Consider the following 22,919-nt stretch of genomic DNA (forward strand, 5'->3'; position numbering starts at 1 on the left):
TATATATATATATATGTATATATATAATTTTTTAAAAAAATTCTTTTCGGGGGGGTTGATGTGCGCTACTTCGCATTTTTTTTAATTATCGTGACGGGTTCTGGTCCCCATTAACCACGAAAAACGAGGTATCACTGTACACTCTGGTCATGGTGACCCATCCAGTCCTTCCAAAAAGGTATTCAAGTCATCAAGTGAAAATGTCTTTAAAAAAAAAAAAAAAAAAAAAAAAAATATATATATATATATATATATATATATATATATATATATATTTTTTTTTTTTTTTTAATATCGCTTTATAATATCGCAATATATCGCAAACCCCAAAAAAATCACAGCAATAGTAAAATTTGTTTTGTAAACCACACATCTCAAGTGTTTTATATTATTAATAGCGTATTGTCACGAATATAAGACGGTGTTTTTTGAAATGAAATAAGACTGAAAAAGAGGGGGTCATCTTATATTCGCGGTCTAAACATTATACCCATTCACGACGCTAGATGGCGCCAGATATCATTGAAACGATGTTCTGTCATGACAGATCTCAGCTACTCTCCCCATTCACGACGCTAAAGGGCGCCAGATATCATTGAAGCGATGTTCTGTCATGACAGATTTAAGCTCCTCTCAAGTTTAACCAGTTTGCATTATTTTATTGCAATGTTTTTCCTTATTCAGATTTGTTTCAAGACTACAGTTACAGTTCGACGTCACTTTGATGGTTAATGCAGTTATTGCAATTCTGTTGTTTTATCACAATAGATTGGTTTATTTACATTTCAAAAACCAGAAGCCATTCATTTACAAATGTGATTGCACTTTAGTTTACATATTTAAATGTTCAGATAGTAAGATTTGAATGAGGCAAAATAACATGCTTTTTCTCTCAAATATATTGTTATAATCATTTGTTTCGGATGTACTGTAATTATTTTCTGTATAAAAATTAATTTGGTGTTCAAAAAGTCTTTTTTCAAACTTGAGTCTTGAAAAAGAGGGGGTCGTCTTATAATCAGGGCCGTCCTATATTCGGGCCAATACAGTAGTTCCTGCCATTAGCTTTGGGATCCTCTTTTTACACACACGTACCCACGGCACATCAATCACAGTTTCAAGGCCAAAACCACTGCACATAAAAAATAAATATAAACGCTCTTCTTACATTTGCAAAAATGTAAGAAAAAAACCAAACCAGCAAAATTAGATTAAAAAAAACTCTGAATTATCCCTAAGACCTTTGAGAGAATATAGTATTCTACACTTTTTGGTCAATGTTTCCTTAAACCTGCTGTAAATGTAACACCACATTTTATGAGAAAACACATTATACCAAACAATTAAACACGGAGGTGGGAGTGAGATGATCTGGGTCTGGGGCTGCTTTCTGCCGTCCCATACTACCGAATTATCACAAAACCAAAATAATAACGTCCAGCAAATTATCGAGTGTCAACGAGCGGCTGGTACACAGACGCTGGGATGAGGTATTATCTCCATGTGAGACAAGTCAACGAGTGGCAGAGCAATTGCATTTACTTAGCACTGAGGCAGAAAGTCATTAGGGGAAGTAAACATTCACTTAAGCCTGCATGTTCTCATTGATGCCACTCATGGGGGTCTCTGTGAGGAGTGTTCAGCCAACGGAGTAAAGTTAAGGGTTTTTAAGGGTTTTAAGCTTGAATACTTGACAGTCTTTCTCTGTGTTTTGGCACTGTAGTGTTGGCTGGTGAGACTTCAATGGAATTTATAAATTTATAAATTTCACTGTCAAGGTGTGTTTATCTTCGTGATGACCTTCATTTTGTTTGGGACTGAACAAGTTAACTGCCTCTGTTGCTCCTAAATGAAAATTGCTACCGATTAGTTGTGGTGAAAAAAAATGATGCCGACTCCTGGGATTAGAGGTATAGTTTATCTCTCAAATTTGACATTTATTAGTCTTGGTACAAATACTCAAATGAAGTAAAGAGAAAAGCACTGTGGTATTTATACAGTGGGGCAAATAAGTATTTAGTCAACACTTAATTGTGCAAGTTCTCCCACTTGAAAATATTAGAGAGGCCTGTAATTGTCAACATGGGTAAACCTCAACCATGAGAGACAGAATGTGGAATAAAAAAACAGAAAATCACATTGTTTGATTTTAAAAGAATTTGCAAATCATGGTGGAAAATAAGTATTTGGTCAATATCAAAAGTTCATCTAATACTTTGTTATGTACCCTTTGTTGGCAATAACGGAGGCCAAACGTTTTCTGTAACTCTTCACAAGCTTTTCACACACTCTTACTGGTATTTTGGCCCATTCTTCCATGCAGATCTCCTCTAGAGCAGTGATGTTTTGGGGCTGTCGTTGGGTGACATGGACTTTAAACTCCCTCCACAGATTTTTGTGACATGGACTTTAAACTCCCTCCACAGATTTTCTATGGGGTTGAGATTTGGAGATTAGCTAGGCCACTCATGGTCCTTGAAATGCTTCTTACGAAGCCACTCCTTTGTTGCCTTGGGTGTGTGTTTGGGATCATTGTCATGCTGAAAGACCCAGCCACGTCTCATCTTCAGTGCACTTGCTGATGGAAGGAGATTTGATTAGTTTGGAGTGGGACTGACTGAGGTTATGGACAGGTGTCTTTTATACCGATAATGAGTTAAAACAGGTGCCATTAATACAGGTAACGAGTGGAGCCTCGTTAGACGTCGTTAGAAGAAGTCAGACCTCTTTGACTGTCAGAAATCTTTCTTGTTTGTAGGTGACCAAATACTTATTTTCCACTCTAATTTGGAAATAAATTCTTTAAAAATCAAACAATGTGATTTTCAGTTTTTTTTCCCACATTCTGTCTCTCATGGTTGAGGTTTACCCATGGTGACAATTACAGGCCTCTCTAATCTTTTCAAGTAGGAGAACTTGCACAATTGGTGGTTAACTAAATACTTATTTGCCCCACTGTTTGTGGTCAGTTCCACAAACTCAGAGGATACAGCATGTACAGTGGTACCCCGACATACAATCGCTTCGACATACGATCCTTTTTACATCCGACGTAAAATTTGACTTGTCATCTGCAGGCATGAAAATCTCTCACCTTTCGGCGAAATTTGCCGTTTTGAATTAAAAACATGTTTTATTGAAGTTGCTCAGCCTGTCCAGATATGCAATGAGTTCATTTATCACAAGGTAAATAAAAATGAGGGCGGTAATTTTCACGGCTGCGTTTTATCACCGCGTGCGTGCATACATTTGTGCGTGCGTGCAGATGACATTTGAGACTCCAGTTCATTTCACAGATGTTTATTGGTCATCAAAACGCCGTAGAATTACAGTTCAGACATAAAAAATAAGGAAACACATCTATATTAAACATTGTAAACATTAGCATTGCTACATTGAGACTAATGGGGAAAAAATGTCAACCTACTTTAGCCTGCTATAAAACATTTGTAGTCTTGTCCAAAACGCAAACTTGCGGTTAAAAGGTGACACTTCAAACACGAAAGATTGCTGGTTGACACCATTTGCAAAAGAAAAAATGAAAATTAGTGACACCACAAGCAATGACGAAAAGTGTTTTTTTTTGCAGAGTGTAAAGCTAACGGTTAGCGGTTTAGCGAACGTACTTCTGGTGAACATTTCAAAATAAAAGCACATCATTTCGTCATATAAATAATGATTTCTTAATCCCACATACTTCAGAATTAATACTATAATGTAAATACCATATTACTACAGAATTCAGATTCTACACTAAGAATAGCTTTAAAATAAATGCCCTTTATGAAAAATATGATTGGCAACGAATAATTATTATAATTATAAAAATACTATTTCATATAGTAGCACTGTATACTATTATAATAAAGCCAGATTTTTTTTTTTTTTTTTATAAGAATTGTTTTGAATAATGTGGGAAAGGTGAAGTCAGTGGTCTGAATCTGTTTATATTCCATTGTTTTGCACTAGAAAACACCCATTCAAACGTTTGTGGTCACTGTGACCCCAAACTTTTGAACTGGATTATACATAATGAAAAATCCCATATGATACACTACGGTTCAAAAGTTTGGGGTCAAAGTGATCCCAAACTTTTGAACGGTAGCGTAAATGGTATCAGCATTTGACCTCATTGTTTATGTGTGATAAATTATTGTTATTTTCATGTTTATTTTTAGTTTTAAAAAGGAACATATACAGTATGATATATGACGACATGCTCGAAAAATGATGACTTGATTGTTTTCCCGCATGACGGACGCACGGCAGATTTTTTTGTGAGAGGAATCAACATGGGTCCCAAGAATGTTAGAGCAGGTGGTGAAAAAGGGAAAAAGATGACACGTACCAATGAAATTAAGAAGGAAATGATGGAAAAATATGAGTGTGGTGTATGCGTGAGTGAACTGGCAAGACAACATGGCTCACCAGTCGCCCCACCCTCTAGCTACCTAGACAACCGCTGACTCCTCCTTCCGACCTCCGTTCGCCAGTAAGTTAAGGTGACAATAAAAATAAAAACGCTTTTGTTATTTACTTTTTCTTACTTTATTTGTTTTACATGTGTGTTATTAAATGCATTTGTTAAATTAGAACACGGCTCTCCGTATCCGAATGCACCCGACGTATCCTGCCACCTCTATTTGCCAGTCTTTATAAATTAAGATGACAATAAAAAAAACCTTTTTTTAAAATCTCAATTTATTATTATTATTATTATTATTATTATTATTACGATTTTTGTGTTAATAATTCATTTGTTTTGCCATGTGTAATCGCTATTAGTGATTATAACTGCAGTATTTTTTATGGATTTAGCGTGGGTATTTGGGCTGTTGAACAAATTAATCGAATTATAATGTATTTTTATGGGAAAATCTTGCTCGACATACGACCATTTCAACTTACAAACCACGTCCGAAAACGATTTAAATTCATATGTAGCGATACCACAGTACTCCAGTCAGGAGGCAGGCTTTTGCTTGGACTTTCTGGTTCCAAAATGGAACATAGTGTGTCAAGGCTGGAGGTCATTGTCTTATAGGAGGATCTTTTGAGATGTTGTTTACATTTCTAGCATTGCATCATAGTAGCGTGTGGTAATAACACTCTTGTTACAAAAAGTTAAAATCCCAGCAATGCACAAGTATAGGGTTAAAAAATGCATTTATTTAGTACATGACAAAATTACTCCATAATGGAGTAAGACTTCACCTTTATTGTCGCACCTCCCGAACGATATTTTATGCCATTGGAATTAGTCTGGCTTTTGTGATTTCCATACCCCGGCTTCAGAGAGCATAAACAAACCAGGTGGCGTGACAGCAGGCCGACATGCTAACCCTAACCCAGTGATGTTTCAAAGTCTATTCTAAATCACACAAAACTAGCTTGGATCATGTCACACGGTGGCGGGGTTGTCGATTGTCTTTGCAGATCGGCAACCCGCCCGGGGGCGAGCAAGTTACAGCTGTGGGAGGAGAGCATGTTTGCCAGGGAAGCAGCAGGAGAATTACCGCCGGACAAACTGGCCGACGTCGGAGGAGTGCGTAGCTGCCACATGGTAAACAAGAATATGGTGTAAATAATTTTAACTAACTTTATGCCTTTTCGGTTTTACAATTAATGTATTCTGAACGCTTGTGGAATGAATTGATCGAGCTCTGTGTGCCTGTGTGTGACGTGAAGCACCGCTGTGTAGAAATTCCCGCCCTGCAAGTAAATGTCGGATCTCTGTCAAGCACCTGTGTAATAGAAGTCGAGTAACGTCCTCTTTCGCTTACGAGCGAAGTGAAAGTGAAACAAGAAAGAAAACAAATAGCTATGGCGAGCGGAGGAGTGGAGAGACCGAATTTTGAGGAAGCACTGGCTTCTTTCAAATCTGCGGTGTGGCAACATTTTGGTGTCCCCGTGGACTACAATGCGGAGGGAGAGAAAATATTGAAGAAAAAAAAAATTGCAAGCATTGCTCAGCGCTTTTATAACATGACTCCGGCACCTCAGCCGGCATCACCCACAGATATCACTTTCTCAGGGTAAGACAACCCCGCAGATGACACCAGTGAAAACACACGGCGGGCTTCGTTAATGTATTTGCAACACTTGACCCGCGTTACATTGTTCCCTTGCGGTCATACTGTATTTCTCCAACAACGTAATCCCCGACATTTATGAAATGGCACGCAAAGCCATCGAAGATGATTTCGCTAAAGAACATAGTTTCGCCCTGACCACTGATAGATGGAAGTTGGACATCTCGTGCTACAGAGTGCTCCTACCTAACTGTGACGGTCCACTATAATTCATACCTGTCAAATTGTACGGTCTCATCATTATTTGTACAAGTGAGCACTCATTTTTAAATGTGTACGCCGTACGTTACGTTCAAAATCTGCACGTTTTTCGTGCATTACGTTTTTTTTTCATCCGTTCGGATTTGGTCACCGTTTCTGCAACGAGACAATGCGTTGGTTGAATGACGCGAGAAAAGTCAGAGACTCTGAGAGGGAAGAGTGTTTGTTGAGACGCTGTAGCAAAGGCGATGCTAGGCTAGGTGGCTCCAATATTACGACAACATACAATATACGCCTAGATATCTCATGCATATAGAACTATATGCGAAATGACAGACTCGGTAGCGTTAGTAAACAGCCGCCATTTTAGAGCAGTAAACTTCTCAGAAAGGCTCTGTTGTAGTAAACCTTACGAGCGAACCTTAGCAACGTTTTGTCTAAAATACTCCTAAATCGGCAAAATCTTGACTTGAGTCAGTTTTAAAATTTTCACGTCGAAAGTAGACAGAAGGGAACTAATGCAAAAACGGGAGCAATTTTATGAACTTTAACGGTTGATTCACAACATTAAATGACCTCCAAGCATAGCAAAGGTTACTATGTTTTTGGGTTTATTTGTTTTTTTTTTTTAATTAAAAAAAAAAAAAAAACATGAAAGGTATTACCAGTTACTTTGCCAAGTAACTTTTTTACTACTGTGTGTGTATTTCAGTAGTCAGTCACTACACTAGCCAAAGAGCTAAGAGGCATTTTAACAGTCGAAAATGTTTACATTTTAAGTGTTTATTTCATTTTTTTTTTTTTAAAGCAAAATAAAGGCCGTTTAAAAAATTTTAAAAAATGCAAAACGCAAACCAAAACCGAACCGAAACCGTGATCCCGAAACCGAGGTTCAAACCGAACCGTGGGCTAACTGAACCGTTGCACCCCTAGTAAATAAATGCTTAACTACACGGCGAAGTCGTAAACAGTGAGAGAGTGGTGTACAGTTGTTGTTCAGCTAACATGGCAGGATGTATCTTTTCTACATGCCCGTCCATGATCATAGGTAAGTAAATACTCCTTTATTTAAAGAAAGTTTGTAGTGTTTACTTTATAATCGCAGTATTCGCGGCCATTTTTAAACAAATTTGCAGTGTCTGGGGGGGTGGAAAATTTGACAGAATACCGGGCACCGAAGAGGGCAATAAACTGAGTATAGCGCTCTCCCGGCGGGGGGATGTGCGACAAGCCACTGGTTTTCGGCCGAGTGGCATTCTTGGAGGAGAAGGAGCATGTCGGCCACAAAATGCAAGCCACCTCCGTATTAAAACGTGTGCCATGATCCCAGTATTTGACATAACACAAAACACAATGTTTACTCACTTCCTCGTAAGTCCAATGGTCCTACAGTTGTTGCACACTTGTTATGGCCGATCTCGGAGTGAACAGGAACTTTCTGAAACCCAAAAGGGCTCACACGCCTCTCCATGGTGCAGCTACAAAAGGCTGCTGACATTTGACTGGCGTGATGCGAAAAATAAACGAATTAATCCGCAAAATCAGCGGAATCCGCAGTCCATCTGCATGCTATAAAGCAGTGCTGTATTGTGAGATGCTGACCATGGTGACGTCACATTCGCATTTGTCCTAAACCCGAAACTGGAGCCAGAGGTCACTAATTTTCATGGCGCGGGATTCAAAATTTGAATATATAAAACGATCGCTTCCACACACATCCAAGCGGTCCATTCCATTCAGGAGCATAAAACACAGTGTGGAATATGAAATAAACATGCTTTTTGCTGTCATGTGCACTTTTAATGTGGCACAGTTTAGAATTAGGAAGTGGCAACCTCCAGAGTCCAGATGGCTCTCAGTGCTAACCCTTCCCCATATTAGTGGGCATGAAGGATAAACGAAGAGGGCAGATACCTGCACAATAAGGCATGGTGTGACGTCACACCATGACCAATTCCAGGAAAAATTCACATGAAAACATGATTCCAATTAAAAAAAATAAATAACTACACAGATAGCACATTTCAACCGTGACACACTCCCATTTCGACATATTTTATATATGAAACAGGCTAAATTAATGGAGAATGACTTTGGTCTTTATATGAAAAACATTTTTCCAAAGCAATCTTGCCAGTAGCCAATCAAAGTGAAGCGTTGTCCATACAGTGTTAAGAAACATCATTAAATATACAGTATGGGCTGTGTTAAAAAGTTAAAGAGCTATTACAGGAATTATTTTTTTAAGTGTTTTCAAGGCTCAGAGAAATTTAAGATAGGGTATAAATGGCAAATGTGTCTGCACACATGTGTGTTGTTTGGTGTGTATGCACATGTGCTTTTGGCTTTAGGCAAGGCCAGATGCTGTTTTGGGGGACATTCTCATGGGGGAACAAAAGGCTTGGCTTTGCGAGACCTCATCCGTGCCATCATAATCGCTTGGATAGTGGAGAGAAAATCACACTACATCACAAACACTTACTAAATAATGTAATGTTGTGATGTGACGATCCTGCGGCAAATGGAGACGTCTGTGTGGGGATCTAATTTTAGGTAAGGGAAAAGAAAACAAAATATAAAAAATCAGCCATGCAGGCCGACCAATAATTCGCCAAGAATCCTAATCATGATTGGTAGAAAAGAGCATTAAATGATCAAGTATCAAACTCAACATTTGTCTTGCTAACTTTACATCTTGGACATGCATCGCATGCACAGTGCACACACACAATGTAATATCCAAAAATAATATTGGGGTAAAAATGTTTTACATGAGATAAGGTAATATTTTGAATTAATAATTTCAAAATAATTTCCTTCATGGTGGGTAAATTTGTGGAGTCTTTATTCAAACCCTGTATTAGTCCCAATAAAAGTTACAATGGATAAATTGATAGCATCATGCTTCAGATACTGCAATGGTTGGGAATCGGAAGTGGTATGTACCAACTGTCAATACGGATAGCATACACTTCATAATATATTGACGGAACACAGGGCGCGGGGCCGATTGATAGGGGGCCTATCTCTGTCAAAGCCGAGTGGAGACACAGACAAAGACCATTTTATTTTGAAAATTCTTGTGACCAAATGCTTAAGTCCCTGACTTCTTTATACAGCAGATATGGACGTAATCCAGTCTCGATTCTTTGTTAAAAGAGCAATGAACCGGGTGTAAATATGTCGAATGTGCTGCTAATCTTTAAGCCACTGTGGCACCGCCTTATCACCACAAAGAGCTTTTTACGCTGAAAATTCTTGTGAATAAATGCGTAAATCCCTGATTTCTTTATAGATATGGATGTAAAACAGTCTCGGTTCTTTGTTAAAAGAGCAAAGAACCGGGCAGTTAGCATTTATTTTACGTAAATATGTCGAATGTGCTGCTAGGCTTTAAGCCACTGTGGTGCCGCTTTAGCACCACAAAGAACTTTTTACGTTGAAAATTCTTGTGAATTCTTGATAGATTTGAACGTAAAAAGGTTTCGATTCTTGGTTAAAAGCAAAAAACGGGGCATTTATTTTGCGTAAATATTGTGAATCATGAAGCCAGTGCCAGAGCGGTTAATTTCTCCCATTAATTTTTTTCACAAGGTTTCAAAATGCATGCATGGTACAAAAAAAAAAAAAAAAGATTATCCCTTAATCATCGACCAAATCACTCCTGAGACAATCCTTCCTGTTTGTATGCGGTACAGCTTTTGTACTTTTTCAACCTAAATGTGGCATTGGATCGCTGCATGTGTTTGAGATTAAATGCAACCGACTTCGACCGACTGAAGCGGAGTGTGGGACGGCCCCCTACTTGAAGGGGCGTCCCGTCAATATTATTATGAAGTCTATGCGGAGGGTTTCACGATATGATGCATTAAGTTTATGACGACATGTTTCTCTTCATTGGGTTCAAGTTTTGATATGATTAGTTCTGTTTTACAATGATAAGTTTCACTTTTTGACTGACGTTTAATCTTTGCTCGTTTAATGAAATGTTTCATTTTTTCACAAATCCTTGTCATGTAAGCATTGATAGTTCAGTGGTAGAGTTCTCGCTTGTCATGCGAGAGGCCTGGGTCCGATTCTCAGCCAGTACAGCACCTGAATTCAATACCCTACAACTTGAAACTTTAAGTATGATACTAAGCATGATGCACTTAGTACTGTATGAGCAGGCCTAATCATTTAAATCAAACTTGCCAACTTTAATTAATCAAATAATGGTTTCATTGTTTAATATGATTGGTTTCACATTGTAACGTAATGACGTTCCATTATACCATGATAAGTTTCAGATTTTTTGTTTGTTCAGTGTATTTATTCAAATGTGAAATGAAAATGACTGAATTTTGTCTTGAATGCTTAGTATAAGATAAGTTTCACTTTTGTCGCATTTTCCCATTAAGCATTGGTAGTTCAGTGGTAATATTTCTCACTTGCCATGCAGGAGGCTGAGGTCGAATTCCCAGCCATTGCTGCTTGATAGTTTCACGTTTTGATGTTTAGTTTAACGCTATAATGCAGTGATATTCTGTTATACCTTGATAAGGTTAACATTTTTGCTGCGTTTTAACATGCTTGTTAAATTAAATGTTTCTGTTATCAATGAAAAGTTTCATTTTTTCCTCTGTCTGAGCATTGGTAGTTCAGTGGTAGAATTCTTGCTTGCCATGCAAGAGGCTTGGGTTTGATTCCCAGCCAATGCATCTTGTGAGTCTAATCCCCCAACCCGAAACTATATGTATAGTGTATGTGGTTTAATAAGCACTCTATTAGCAAAATTTGTCATTTGCCTGGAGTCAAGTCATTGATATCGCTTAATTTTTTTATTTTCAAGTGTTATGTTTCCCATGTTAACGGGAATAAGGTTCAGGTTGTGAAGCATTAATTTGAACTTTTTAATGCCATGTTGACAGTTATTGGTTTAAGGTTTTGATGCGATTACTTTGCCATTGTGAAACAACAAAAATTGACGTGGTACTCCCAGGATAAATATATTTTACTGTATAATAGTATTTGATACAATGGCAATGGGTTTTCCCATTAGCAGTGTATCAAATAGATAGATAGATAGATAGATAGATAGATAGATAGATAGATAGATAGATAGATAGATAGATAGATAGATAGATAGATAGATAGATAGATAGATAGATAGATAGATAGATAGATAGATAGATAGATAGATAGACAAAATGACACTTTGACACAATGAAAAGTAGTCTGTGTGAAGCTTATATAATAGAGCTAATTTATTTTCCCCTCAAAATAACTCAAAATATAGCCATTAATATCTAAACCCCTGGCAATAAAAGTGAGTACACCGCATGAGTACTGCTTGTCATTTTCCCTCCAAAATGTCTTGTGACTTATTACAGGAGTGCTGTCAGTATTGCTGCAGAGATTGAAGAGGTAGGGGGTCTGCCTGTTAGTGCTCAGACAATACGCCGTACTCTACATCAAATTGGTATGCATGGCTGTCACCTCAGGAGTAAGCCTCTTCTGAAGATGGTACACAAGAAAGCCCGCAAACAGCTTGCTGAAGATTTCTCAACAAAGCACATGAATTACTGGAACCATGTCCTATGGTCTGATGAGACAAAGATTAATTTGTTTGGTTCCAATGGTCTCAAGCATGTGTGGCGGCGACCAGGTGAGGAGTACAAAGATAAGTGTGTCATGCCTACAGTCAAGCATGGTGGCGGGAATGACACCACTCCCCCCCCCCCCCCCCCCCCCCCCCACACCATCTTTTCAATCTCTGCAGTAATGCTGACAGCACTCCTGTAACGAGTCACATGACATTTTGAAAGGAAAATGACAAGCAGTACTCAATTTGGACATTTAGGGATGTACGTAGTTCCCATGCGGTGTACTCACTTTTGTTGCCAGGAGTTTAGATATTAATGGCTATGTTTTGAGTTCTTTTGAGGGGGAAATAGATTAACTCTATTATATAAACTGCACGCAGACTACTTTTCATTGTGTCAAAGTGTCATTTTGTCAGTGTTGTCCCATTAAAAGATATACTTAATTATCTGCAGAAATGCGAGGTGTGTACTCACTTTTGTGATACACTGTGGATGGACGGACGGACGGACGGGCGGACAGACGGACGGACGGACAGATTAGATTAGATTAGATTAGATTAGATTAGATTAGATTAGATTAGATTAGATTAGATTACATTAGATTACATTAGATTACATTAGATTGACCAATATTTCTTTGGCATTACAAAAAATGCTAGTATGGCCCCTTGTAATAGATCTTACATTCTGACATTTCTGGACAAATTGCACATCCTGACAGTGAACCAATTTAAACTGATGCAATACGTTGTCTTTTGGAACAATGTATCATTCCATCGCTCTGCACAGGTCCACAACTGGTTTCAGCAGAATCCTCTATTTTCTATGCGATACTTTCCGCAACACTTTCCATTTTTCAAACCGATCGATGAGCTCTGGTGGAAGGTGTACCATCTTCAGCCCATGGCTACAGTGGCCCTCATTCACTATCGGTATTCGGTATCGGTGAGAATTAATAATTAATGCGCCGATACCGCTAAAATAGAAATGTAAACATGGAGCATTACTTCCCTCTTCCTTCTTGGTCCTAGGGGCTAACTGCCCCCCAGACCCCGAGCACTCACTGCTTTGTGATCACGTATTCAGTGCATGGCTTGTCAAGCATCTATATAGCTAAAGCTGTATCATGCTCATGCTAAAGTCAAACCTGAACAACCCAGTGTGACACCGTAACAGTGTCAGCAGTTTGGAAATACTGTATTTCATTACGAAACCTCCAGCATGTCCAATAGTGACATGCATGAAGTCCATGCCTAATGTTCTGAGGGACAGCACAAAAACGGTGAGTTTCAATTCCTGAAATCTTACAAAAATCCTAAGAACGAAACATGGGACCAAAAAGACCACAAAGAGTTTGAGGCGGCGACAACTGTGAGGTCCATAGCATCAAATGGTGGTGAGTTCATTTCATAGGAAGGACAATTGGAGATGTTTGAGAAAATTACTCAAATGACTATGCTCTGCAACCTGCTCCTTTTCTTTGGTGAAAACTTAAGCTTCGAGTTTTTAAGATTCACACGTTATCAAAATGCAAGTCACAAACAGCAAATACCTTAAGTCACAGAGGTGGCTGTCCCGCCACTCAAACAGCTTTACAACAGATATTGGGACCAGCGACGTCACCCCACTTTCTCTGTTTAGTAAAACTGTTCACTGAGTTGACATTGAAACATTTAATTTGGAAAGTGCAGTGCTGCATGCGAGTTCATAGAATCCCACACTGGTGAAGCATTTGCTGCGTAACTGGAACATCCCAAAATGTGATGTTGGCCTACTCTTGTTTATAGAATATGCTATTTTCTCTTGGTTTTTTTTTTCTTTTCACTTTTCATGTCCTGGGGAAAATATTGCAGCAATTTCAGCCCTATTTCAAAAGTGCTGTGCACAACAAAAATGGTATAATTTCTTACTATTATTTTCAAATAATATTATGATTATTAATATAATACAGTGGTACCTCTACATACAAATTTGTTTAAGGACTTGGTTTTAAGTTGAAATGGTTGGATGTCAAGAGGGATTTTCCCATCACATTACAATTCGATTAATTCGTTCCAGAGCCCTAAAAGCTACATTAAATACTTAATCAATACTGCTGGTACAATTATAAATAGCAATTATACATGGCGGAAAACACTCAGGTGACTTGAAGTTCCACTCTGAGAACCCTAATTTGGCCAACTTTCAAAATTGTCCTATATGCATGTGTGATACATCATTGGAAAGCTTAAAATACCAATTCCCTGGGGGAAGAAAACTTTTGAACAGGAGAGCATTTAAAAAAAAAAAAAAAAAAAATGTTTTTTAAACACCAAAACCCTACCTGGAGGTGAGAGCATGCGAGAGTAGAATTACAGACGCCATGACTATAACAAAATAATATTGCATACCTACCATGTTTTGATCAAAAAACTCCATGTAGCATGTATCACTGAGTGTCAACTCACAGCTGTGTATGGCCACAGCTGGATTTTTTGGGGATTTTATGTGTTAAACATGGTAATATAAGAAGGGTCGCGATGCAGAAATCGCAGACATCAAGGAGTGGTCGTCTTTTTCATATATTTACCCTTTTAAACTTTTTTTTTTTTTTTTTCAAATTTTCTTTGTTTGGATTGATCATTTATCATCTAACATATCGGAGAAAATGCGACAGTAACAAAAAATAATACAATTAAGCGATAGTTATGAGGTATATATCCGTGACTTTTTTACAGCATCATTTATTTCATTGTGACATAATTTGTTTAAAAGTTTAAAATATGCGAGTGAATCATTTTTTAAAGTCGCTTTTTTTTTTTTTTTTTTTTAAACGAAATATGAGACATCAATTATTGACTCAGACCTAAAATTTGATAGCCATCTAAAGTCTGTCACTAAATCTGCTTATTACCACCTAAAAAATATAGCCAGAATTAAGGGGCTTTGTAACGGTATATTTACAGGACTTGATAAAAAATCAGTCAGGAAGCTGCAGCTCGTACAGAATGCTGCAGCCAGAGTCCTCACAAATTTGCTTAAGTCCTCACAAATACAAGGAAACTGCACCACATTACACCGTTTTTGAAATCCTTACACTGGCTTCCAGTGAGTCAAAGGATAGACTATAAAATACCACTGCTTGTCTACAAAACACTTAATGGCCTTGGACCAAAATACATGCTTGATTTGTTAGATTCCTATGAAACATATAGGCCCCTAAGGTCGTCTGGAACTGGTCTTCTGTATGTCCCAAGAACATGAACCAAGCAGGGTGAGGCAGCATTTAGTTATTATGCTCCTCACCTCTGGAACAAGTTACCTGAAGGTCTGAAGTATGCTCAAACTGTTAGCTCCTTTAAATCAGGGCTAGAAACGCTTTTGTTTACCACTGCATATCCATAAATGTCTATATATTTCAATCTATTTGCTTTCTATTCCTCTTGTGCTTAACTCCATTGCTGATTTCAATGATTAGCAGTAGTAGTAGTATTTGTTTTATTCTTTATTTATTTATTTATTTTATTCTATTCGTGATTAAATGCGATTTTTATGCATAATTTTATTTCCTATTTTGATTGTCTTTTTTTTTTACGTTCTATTGATTTTAATGTGATTTTAATGATCTTCATGTGATGTAAAGCACTTTGAATTGCCTTGTGTTGAATTGTGCTATATAAATAAATTTGCCTTGCCTTGCCTTAATGGTTCAGGTTCACAGAATCAGCTGTATGAATGTTATGCCTGTTGAGTTTGTTGATTTTCCATGTATTTACAATACGCTGTACAAACCTACTTGCAGAGTAGAAGTTGAAATTCTATCAAAACCTGCTATTTATCACTCTATGGTTGTGGGACTTCCATTGTATTGAATACAACTGTAATTTGCTATGATCTCAGAGTAACATATGGCAGTCTAGATTTGTTTCTACACAATGGTTGATCACCTGATAACCCAAACCCACTTCTGATGTGGAATAAAATTGCAGGGAATATGAAAAAACTTCCTTTAAACAAAGCAGTTCCAAATGAATATGAAATCAGTAACCGGAAGTTTATTCTAACACAAGGGTCGGAAATTGTTCCACAAAGTTGGGTGCAGGTTTTTTAATTCCAACGGAACAATTGGTCACCATTTCACCGATCTGGTGTCTTAAATCAGTTGATTGCAGTCAGGTGCTGCTTGTTTCATCAGTTATTTCTTTGGAGTGCAGTCGTTAGTTCCTCTTTGGTTTTCCATTATATTCCTTCTTCGGGGTCTCCATCCACATCCAAAAGTTTGCTATAGTAAATATTAGAGATGGGTTGAAGAGGCACCGAAAGGGGGCTTGGCACATTGGCCGCAATGCACCAATGCACTAGCCTGGTACTCCAGACTCACCGCTGTTCCAGCTATTGAGTCTGGCCACCATTAAGCAGATAAAATTTCCAGGGCAGAGCAAGCCACAGCAAACAGACAGCGGAGTGGACCAATCAGCGACGGGCGGGACGAGGGACTTGTGCGCGGAAGTAAACATACGAGGAGAGCGGACTTTATTCAACATGGCTAGCGTGAGACAGAAAGTTGTCAATGACTTGTGTTGATGTGTTTTTGGTCATTTAAAACTGATTTTACCGTGGATTGGAAAATATTCTCGGCTCTCCTGTTCGCCATCTGTGTTGTTGTGGAGACGACTTCCGACGCGGAAGAGTGACGTTGCTCGTTAAGAACACGTCACGCAAATAAACGAATCTGATTTGTCGATTGATTTTGTACTGGCTCAAGAGGCCGTTAATGGGCTGGGTCCCAGACTATTCTCCCAGTGTTTGAAAAACACAGGGAGAACAGTCTGGCCGTGGCAGGCAACCAATGCACATCGGTACTGTGTCACTTTATTGTCTAACGATGATACCTGATGGATCTTAATATTTTTGCAAGCAACTTTGTGAACTGGCAGGCTAAATCAGTGACCTCTAAAATGATTAAGATGATTCTATTATTAATATCTGAATATATTTTAAATGTATGGCTGCCATTTTTTAAATAAAGTCAATAAATGTGAATAATAAAGGTAAAATCAAAGTACAATTGTTATAATGTTGTGTTGTGTACGTACTTGTATTGAAGACATTTAGATTTTAATTTTCCATCACAAATTTTTAATCAGGAAAATAGGAATCTCTAACGATTTGAACACTCGCAACGCATGGAAGGGAGAGAGCGCCGTCTGAGAAATGTGTTCTTTTAGGGCGCGTTTACACTAGCACTGTTAAAAATCAATTCAATTCAGTTTTATCTGTATAGCCCTATATCACAACAAGGTTGTCTCAAAGGGCTTTGCAGAGGCAATATGATACAAAGTCAGAAACAGTAGATGAATTTGATAAAGTTCAAGTCCTGGGCATCCCCAATCCTTAGCCCCAAGAGACCCCTCTCAACTTTAGTAGTGAATTCAAGCGGTAATGTTAGCTGTGCGCTAGCTAACGGCTAACGTCCATTGTTGAACACAATATTATAGAGCGAACTATATTTCCACCTCCGACTTGAATCCTTCAGAACGATTGTTAATGTGTGTAATGCGCATGTGTTGATATGTTATGTGAAAAAAAAGGAATTGTTCTTAACCGTCATTGTTCATAGAAAAAAAAAAGAAAACTTCCCAGCATAATGCCTTTCGTAAAAGTATGTTTTACATGCCTCATTTATTTAGTTGATGTGATATTACTGGAACATGTAACTCTGAGTTATATAAAACACTTAAATGATAGCAATGCTATTTTCTGTTTTGAGAATTTAGAAATTAGATGAAAATTTTGATTTTTGACATGCACTTTAAAAGTGAAAATTTTGTAATAAAGAGGGGAAACTTGGGATGAGAGCAGACTGGTTCGTGTCTCCTTTCCTTAACTGCTTTGCCTGTGCTTTTCAGACACGGCAAACACATCTTTTTGTTATCCGGGATTCCAAATTTTTGGGACCCGTAACAAATGGCAAGATGACAAACGATGAACCATGGCCAAATGTTGTTGTGCTGCGCTAAGAAGTTGCATTTGATACATAGAATCCGGATCTAATGTGGCTGTTGTGTTTTGCATGCTGTTGAATGGACCGTATGAGAGTTACAGTGGCTGAGACAGGCGGAGCCTCTCGGGACGGCCGTTTCGTGAGTCTCGTTCTCCTGGAAGAGGCGACAATTTGACAGTCCAAAAAGTCACGAAAGTGAGAGCAAATGAGCGCCTGTGTGACTTGGGGTACCACGCAGTTCCCCTTCGTGGTTTAATTATCCCCTATGCATTTTTTATATACTCCGGTTTGCTCGGCATAGAGCCGGGAGGGAGTGAGCCTGCCGCTGGTTGAGCGGCGACTTAAATTATGCTAAATTACATGCAGCTTCACAGCACCTGAGTGTGCCTTGCATCCATGTGATGCTACGCAGAAAGTTCGGTTGGCGCAGTGTGAATACTGAAGCCTTTCAACAAGTCATTTGCAAGTGTTGTTGCAAGGTAGCTTTCCAACTGGACCCTGATCCTCGTGGTCTAATGTGAAAGTGCCCTTAGTTGCAGAAAATAAAAAGGAAAAAAACGAGAACTGGAATAACATACCTTTTCTTCCGAAATGCGGTCGATAATGACACCATACCTCAGTGTGCTTTCTTTTATTCTCATGTTCTAGAACGTGCTCCATTTTGTATGGGCTCAACGGTATGGGATTAAGCTAAAGTCATAATTTAGATCCAATTCATCCCATGGCGGCTGGCAGGGGCTCGTCCTTATTTCCTCGGTCCCTCAGTTTGACAGCTTGTTTGGCAAGAAATTCAGTGACTGTGTCAGCCACGTGACTTTTTCGAAAAGCGGTACATGCAACGAGGCAAGACTTTGCTTAGTGAGTGTACGGTACTACCCATCTCACGTAAATATCAACTAATCAAATATTTTTTTAACACAGATTTTTCAGGAAACACAAAAAAATTAACTTTTGATAAATTTTTTTAGATTTAGGTTATAGATTTTTTTAAAGGTCTTAGGTAATTATTTTTAGAGGGTGACAAGATATTTTTTTTTTCATGTTTGTTTTACACTGTAAAATAGATTCAATTTGATCTGCAATCTATAATTAAGGTGTACATTTTTAATTCAACCTCTACCATGCATGGATGCATGTATGCGTTCAGCCACCCTTGACATATGTGGAAAAAGATTCATTTAATTCACTGAAGTACTATTCAGTAAATTAACAAAATCCTCTGCTGCATAAGTGTCAAGTAATGATTTCCCTAATTACACTTTAATTTTGCACGATATTGACACCCTTCAGTACCTCTTAGACTCTCAACTGTCTGCCAAGATTATTCTCCCTCAAAGAGGCTTTCGAATAGCTCAGCTCAGATGTCTTCTATTCTTGGGTGGTTTGTGGCTACCCCAAATGTAAGCTTCTTATTCATCAACAAAATACCTATTGTGTGTTACACCGACAACTGACTGGTGGTAGATAACAATGTTATAAGTGTAATTTGAGATAAATTAAATCATTGCCTTTTTTTCATATAATTTTGTCTTTGAGGGCAATGTTATCTGATCTAGAGCCGGGGTCCTCAATTGGCGGACCGTGGACCACGACCGGGCCATGGCACACCTCTCTGCAGACCCACGGACGAACGAAGAAACGGAAATAAAACCAAAACTTTTTTTCAACAAATATATGTATGAAGCGCCGATCTATCGCTATGCGCTACTATTCTATGGCTAAATTCTGTTTCATTTTTAGTCTAATATCTTCCATGTTCTCACTTCTGTTGTCATTTTTATGACAAGAATGCGCTGATTGGCTGAGAGAGCCTGTGTGGACATGCTGATTGGCTGAGAAAGTAAGCATTGATGAGCTGATTGGCTGAGAGGGCCTGCATGCTACTAGCTAGCTCAAATTTGAGTTGCACCCGGCACTTTGCAATCTGTACCAAGTGTACATGCTGTCGTGTACTGTATTTTTCATTCAAGACCGTGAGTCTTACTGTGAGCAAACGTGATTTATTAATTTATTTCCCCGTGTTACCCCGGCACTCTCTCTACATGCGGGCAACGTTCGAGCTCACAATGTTAAGCAACGTTCACTAACACCACACATGCCATCAGTAGACCGAATCTATCAAAATGGCATGCTCAAAGTTGACCAAGAGAAAGAAAAGTGAACAACGACAAATATGTGTCCATTTTACTACCTGCAAGTACCAAACCTATGTGCTCAATATGATTAAAGGCAGTTGCTCTGATAAAAAGTGAAAATGTGAAACACCATTATGTTAAAGAGCACAGCTCTTTTAAAGATAAGTTTCCTCCTAAATCAGAATTGAGAAGCCAAGAAATTAACAGGTTGAAGCGGTCATATCAAGAGTCAAGTAAGGTTATTGTTAAATCTATGACACAACAACAAATTGCAACGGAGTGCTCACTCAGAGTGTCGTGGGTGCTGGTACATTCTCTGATGGAGAAATAATAAAAAAAAAGTGTAGTATTGAGGTCATGGCAGCAATGTTCGAAGGAAAAGAAAAGGACGAAATTAGAACAAAAATCAAATCTCACTCTAAGATTCATCAACCACAAGACACACTGAAGTACTGGCTGATGATTTGTGACCCGCAAATACCACTTCTCTCATTGAGCAGTGTTTTACAGTTAAAGTTACTGCCAATAAATATTATGTTTGCATCCTAAGGATAGAGCTTGTCATTTATGTTCTGTACATGTGAACATGTACTGTACTACTTCCACATTTTCTTTTTTGTCCAACAGTGTTTTACAGTTACAAAATGTACTGTCAATAGTTATTGTTTGCACTTTAATGACAGATCTTGTCAATTATTTTGTGTACATGTGTAAACATTGTACTTGCATGTTTGTTTGTTTGTTTGTTTGTTTTTTTTGGTGTATTTATTTTTTATTTTTTGGTGTATTTATTTATTTATTTTTTTTTTTTTTTATGAAGAAAAGAAAATGTTTTGTTAATTTATTTTTATTTAATCAGAATGTCCACTGTATCTTTGTTTGGTCAAAAGAATATCACCTTCGACCTGCCTTGTACTTGACCGACATTAATAAATGGACCCATGCCTGTATGAAAAAAATGATTTGTGGACCCTCAAGATTTGTATTTGAGGACCCCTGGTCTAGAATCTGATAAAACTTTGTAAAAATAAATAAATAAGTAAATTAAATAAAAACAAATAAAACAAATTAAAAAAGAGGGGGGGGTATTTTTTTAAAGTTAACCTACATTAATTTTAGGATGCAGCACCTTCAATCACACATACTTAAAAGATGGCAATGTCATGCTGCTCAATTTTGTAATGTTCTCAATCAAGCATACTGGTTGCAATGTTATGTAGATTCTAGAAACAGGAGTGCAGGTAAAATTATCTGATGTTTTTTTGTTTGTTTATGGCTTACCATTTAAGGAACTGTACACATCTACCTACAGCCATATGAAATTAAATAAGTCTGTGTAACTAGTGAAAACTTACTGTATAGTTAAGCTGAATGCATGTAACTGGAAAAACATAACAGTCTGTAGTCATGTCATGCAACTCTTGGTCTTTCTCTTTCGCAACATTGATTTTTTTTTTTTTGTCCAAATGCAACGTGAGTCCATTTTATCATTTTTTTCCCATGGAATGTTATACGATGTGAGTGAAGTATGAATGTTCACATCAAACACATCCAAACTATTTAATCAAAAGGAAACATGCCACAATTGTTTGCCAAAAAGTAAATGTGGAGGAAGTAGCCATTAAACAGTCAGAGGCAAAAATATTATTCTTTGAAACTTTTGGGCCAATATGTTGAGGGAAGGCTGGTAAAACTCTCTCAGCGGATGTCCCGGTAGTCAGGTCGAGTGAGTCGGGGAGTGGCTGCCAACTTGGCAGCACGTTGCATTGGAAGACTTCCAAGTCAGTTCTAGCACAAATTCTTTGAAGTGGTCTGCTGAGCGGAAAAAAACGATGCATTGTATTGTTAAATAAAGTTGCACTCATTTTGTTTTGTTGATTTTAGAAAATATTCACAACAAGATGATCCTCAGTAAATGTAAATTGTTATTTATGTCGATGTTGCCAGTACTATGTGTATTTATTTATTTAGAAATTATGTTTGAAAAATGAATTGTTATTTTTAACTTATTAGGCGCAAAATGTACTAGTCCGAGGCACTTGAGATCTAATTGCTGAGTATGTGGCCAAAGAACCAAACGAGTCAGACATGTTTGCACTCGGAGAACAACTGTGTTGCCCACATGGAGTCACGCGTGTTGCACAGGTGTTTAACAACTAGGTGATTCTCCTGAAACCTATGCATTACGGTAATGAAGGACATTTACCAAAGCTATCTTAAAATAGCTGAATGCTATGATGACTGAGTATTTTTTTTTCATCAACAGTTTGAGCTCAGAAATATTATATTTTCAGTAAAATATCTAATTGGTTAATGTCTGAAAACTTGTAATATTACTAGGGCTGTCAAACGATTACATTTTTTACTCGAGTTAATCACAGCTTAAAAATTAATTAATCGTAATTGATCGCAATTCAAACCATCTCTAAAATATGCCATATTTTTCTGTAAATTATTGTTGGAATGGAAAGATAAGACAAGATGGACATAAACATTCAACATACTGTACATAAGTACTGTATTTGTTTATTATAATAATAAATCCACAAGATGGCATTAACATTCTTTCTGTTAAAAGGATCAATGAATAGAAAGACGTGTACTTCTTAAAAGAAAAATGTTATTACAAGTTATAGTAATTTTATATTAAAACCCCTCTTATTGTTTTCGTTTGAATAAAATGTGTTAAAGTTTCAATCAAAAAACAAACTAGTAGCTCGCCATTGTTGACGTCGCCAAGTGGTGACTTCACATTAAAAAAAAAAAAAAAAAAAAAGTCACTTTAACTACAGAAGGTAGTGATTGAAATACATCACAATGTGTCAATGGCGAGTTTTAAATTACTTAGAAATCAAACCAAAGAGTGTGTTTTGTCCCTCGACTGACGGCGTAGTTCCCTGTTTACTGGTGCATCCATTGTACT

The 22,919-nt window shown here is 37.7% G+C and overlaps 1 non-coding gene across 1 annotated transcript; it reads left to right on the forward strand.

The window, feature by feature from the left end:
• Positions 1-10,922: 10,922 nt before the first annotated feature.
• Positions 10,923-10,993, forward strand: trnag-gcc (transfer RNA glycine (anticodon GCC)). Its single transcript has one exon. It is a non-coding gene; the product is annotated as a tRNA-Gly (tRNA).
• Positions 10,994-22,919: the final 11,926 nt, after the last annotated feature.

Source organism: Corythoichthys intestinalis, chromosome 7 (genome assembly GCF_030265065.1).
Source record: "Corythoichthys intestinalis isolate RoL2023-P3 chromosome 7, ASM3026506v1, whole genome shotgun sequence".
Lineage (NCBI taxonomy): Eukaryota > Metazoa > Chordata > Actinopteri > Syngnathiformes > Syngnathidae > Corythoichthys > Corythoichthys intestinalis.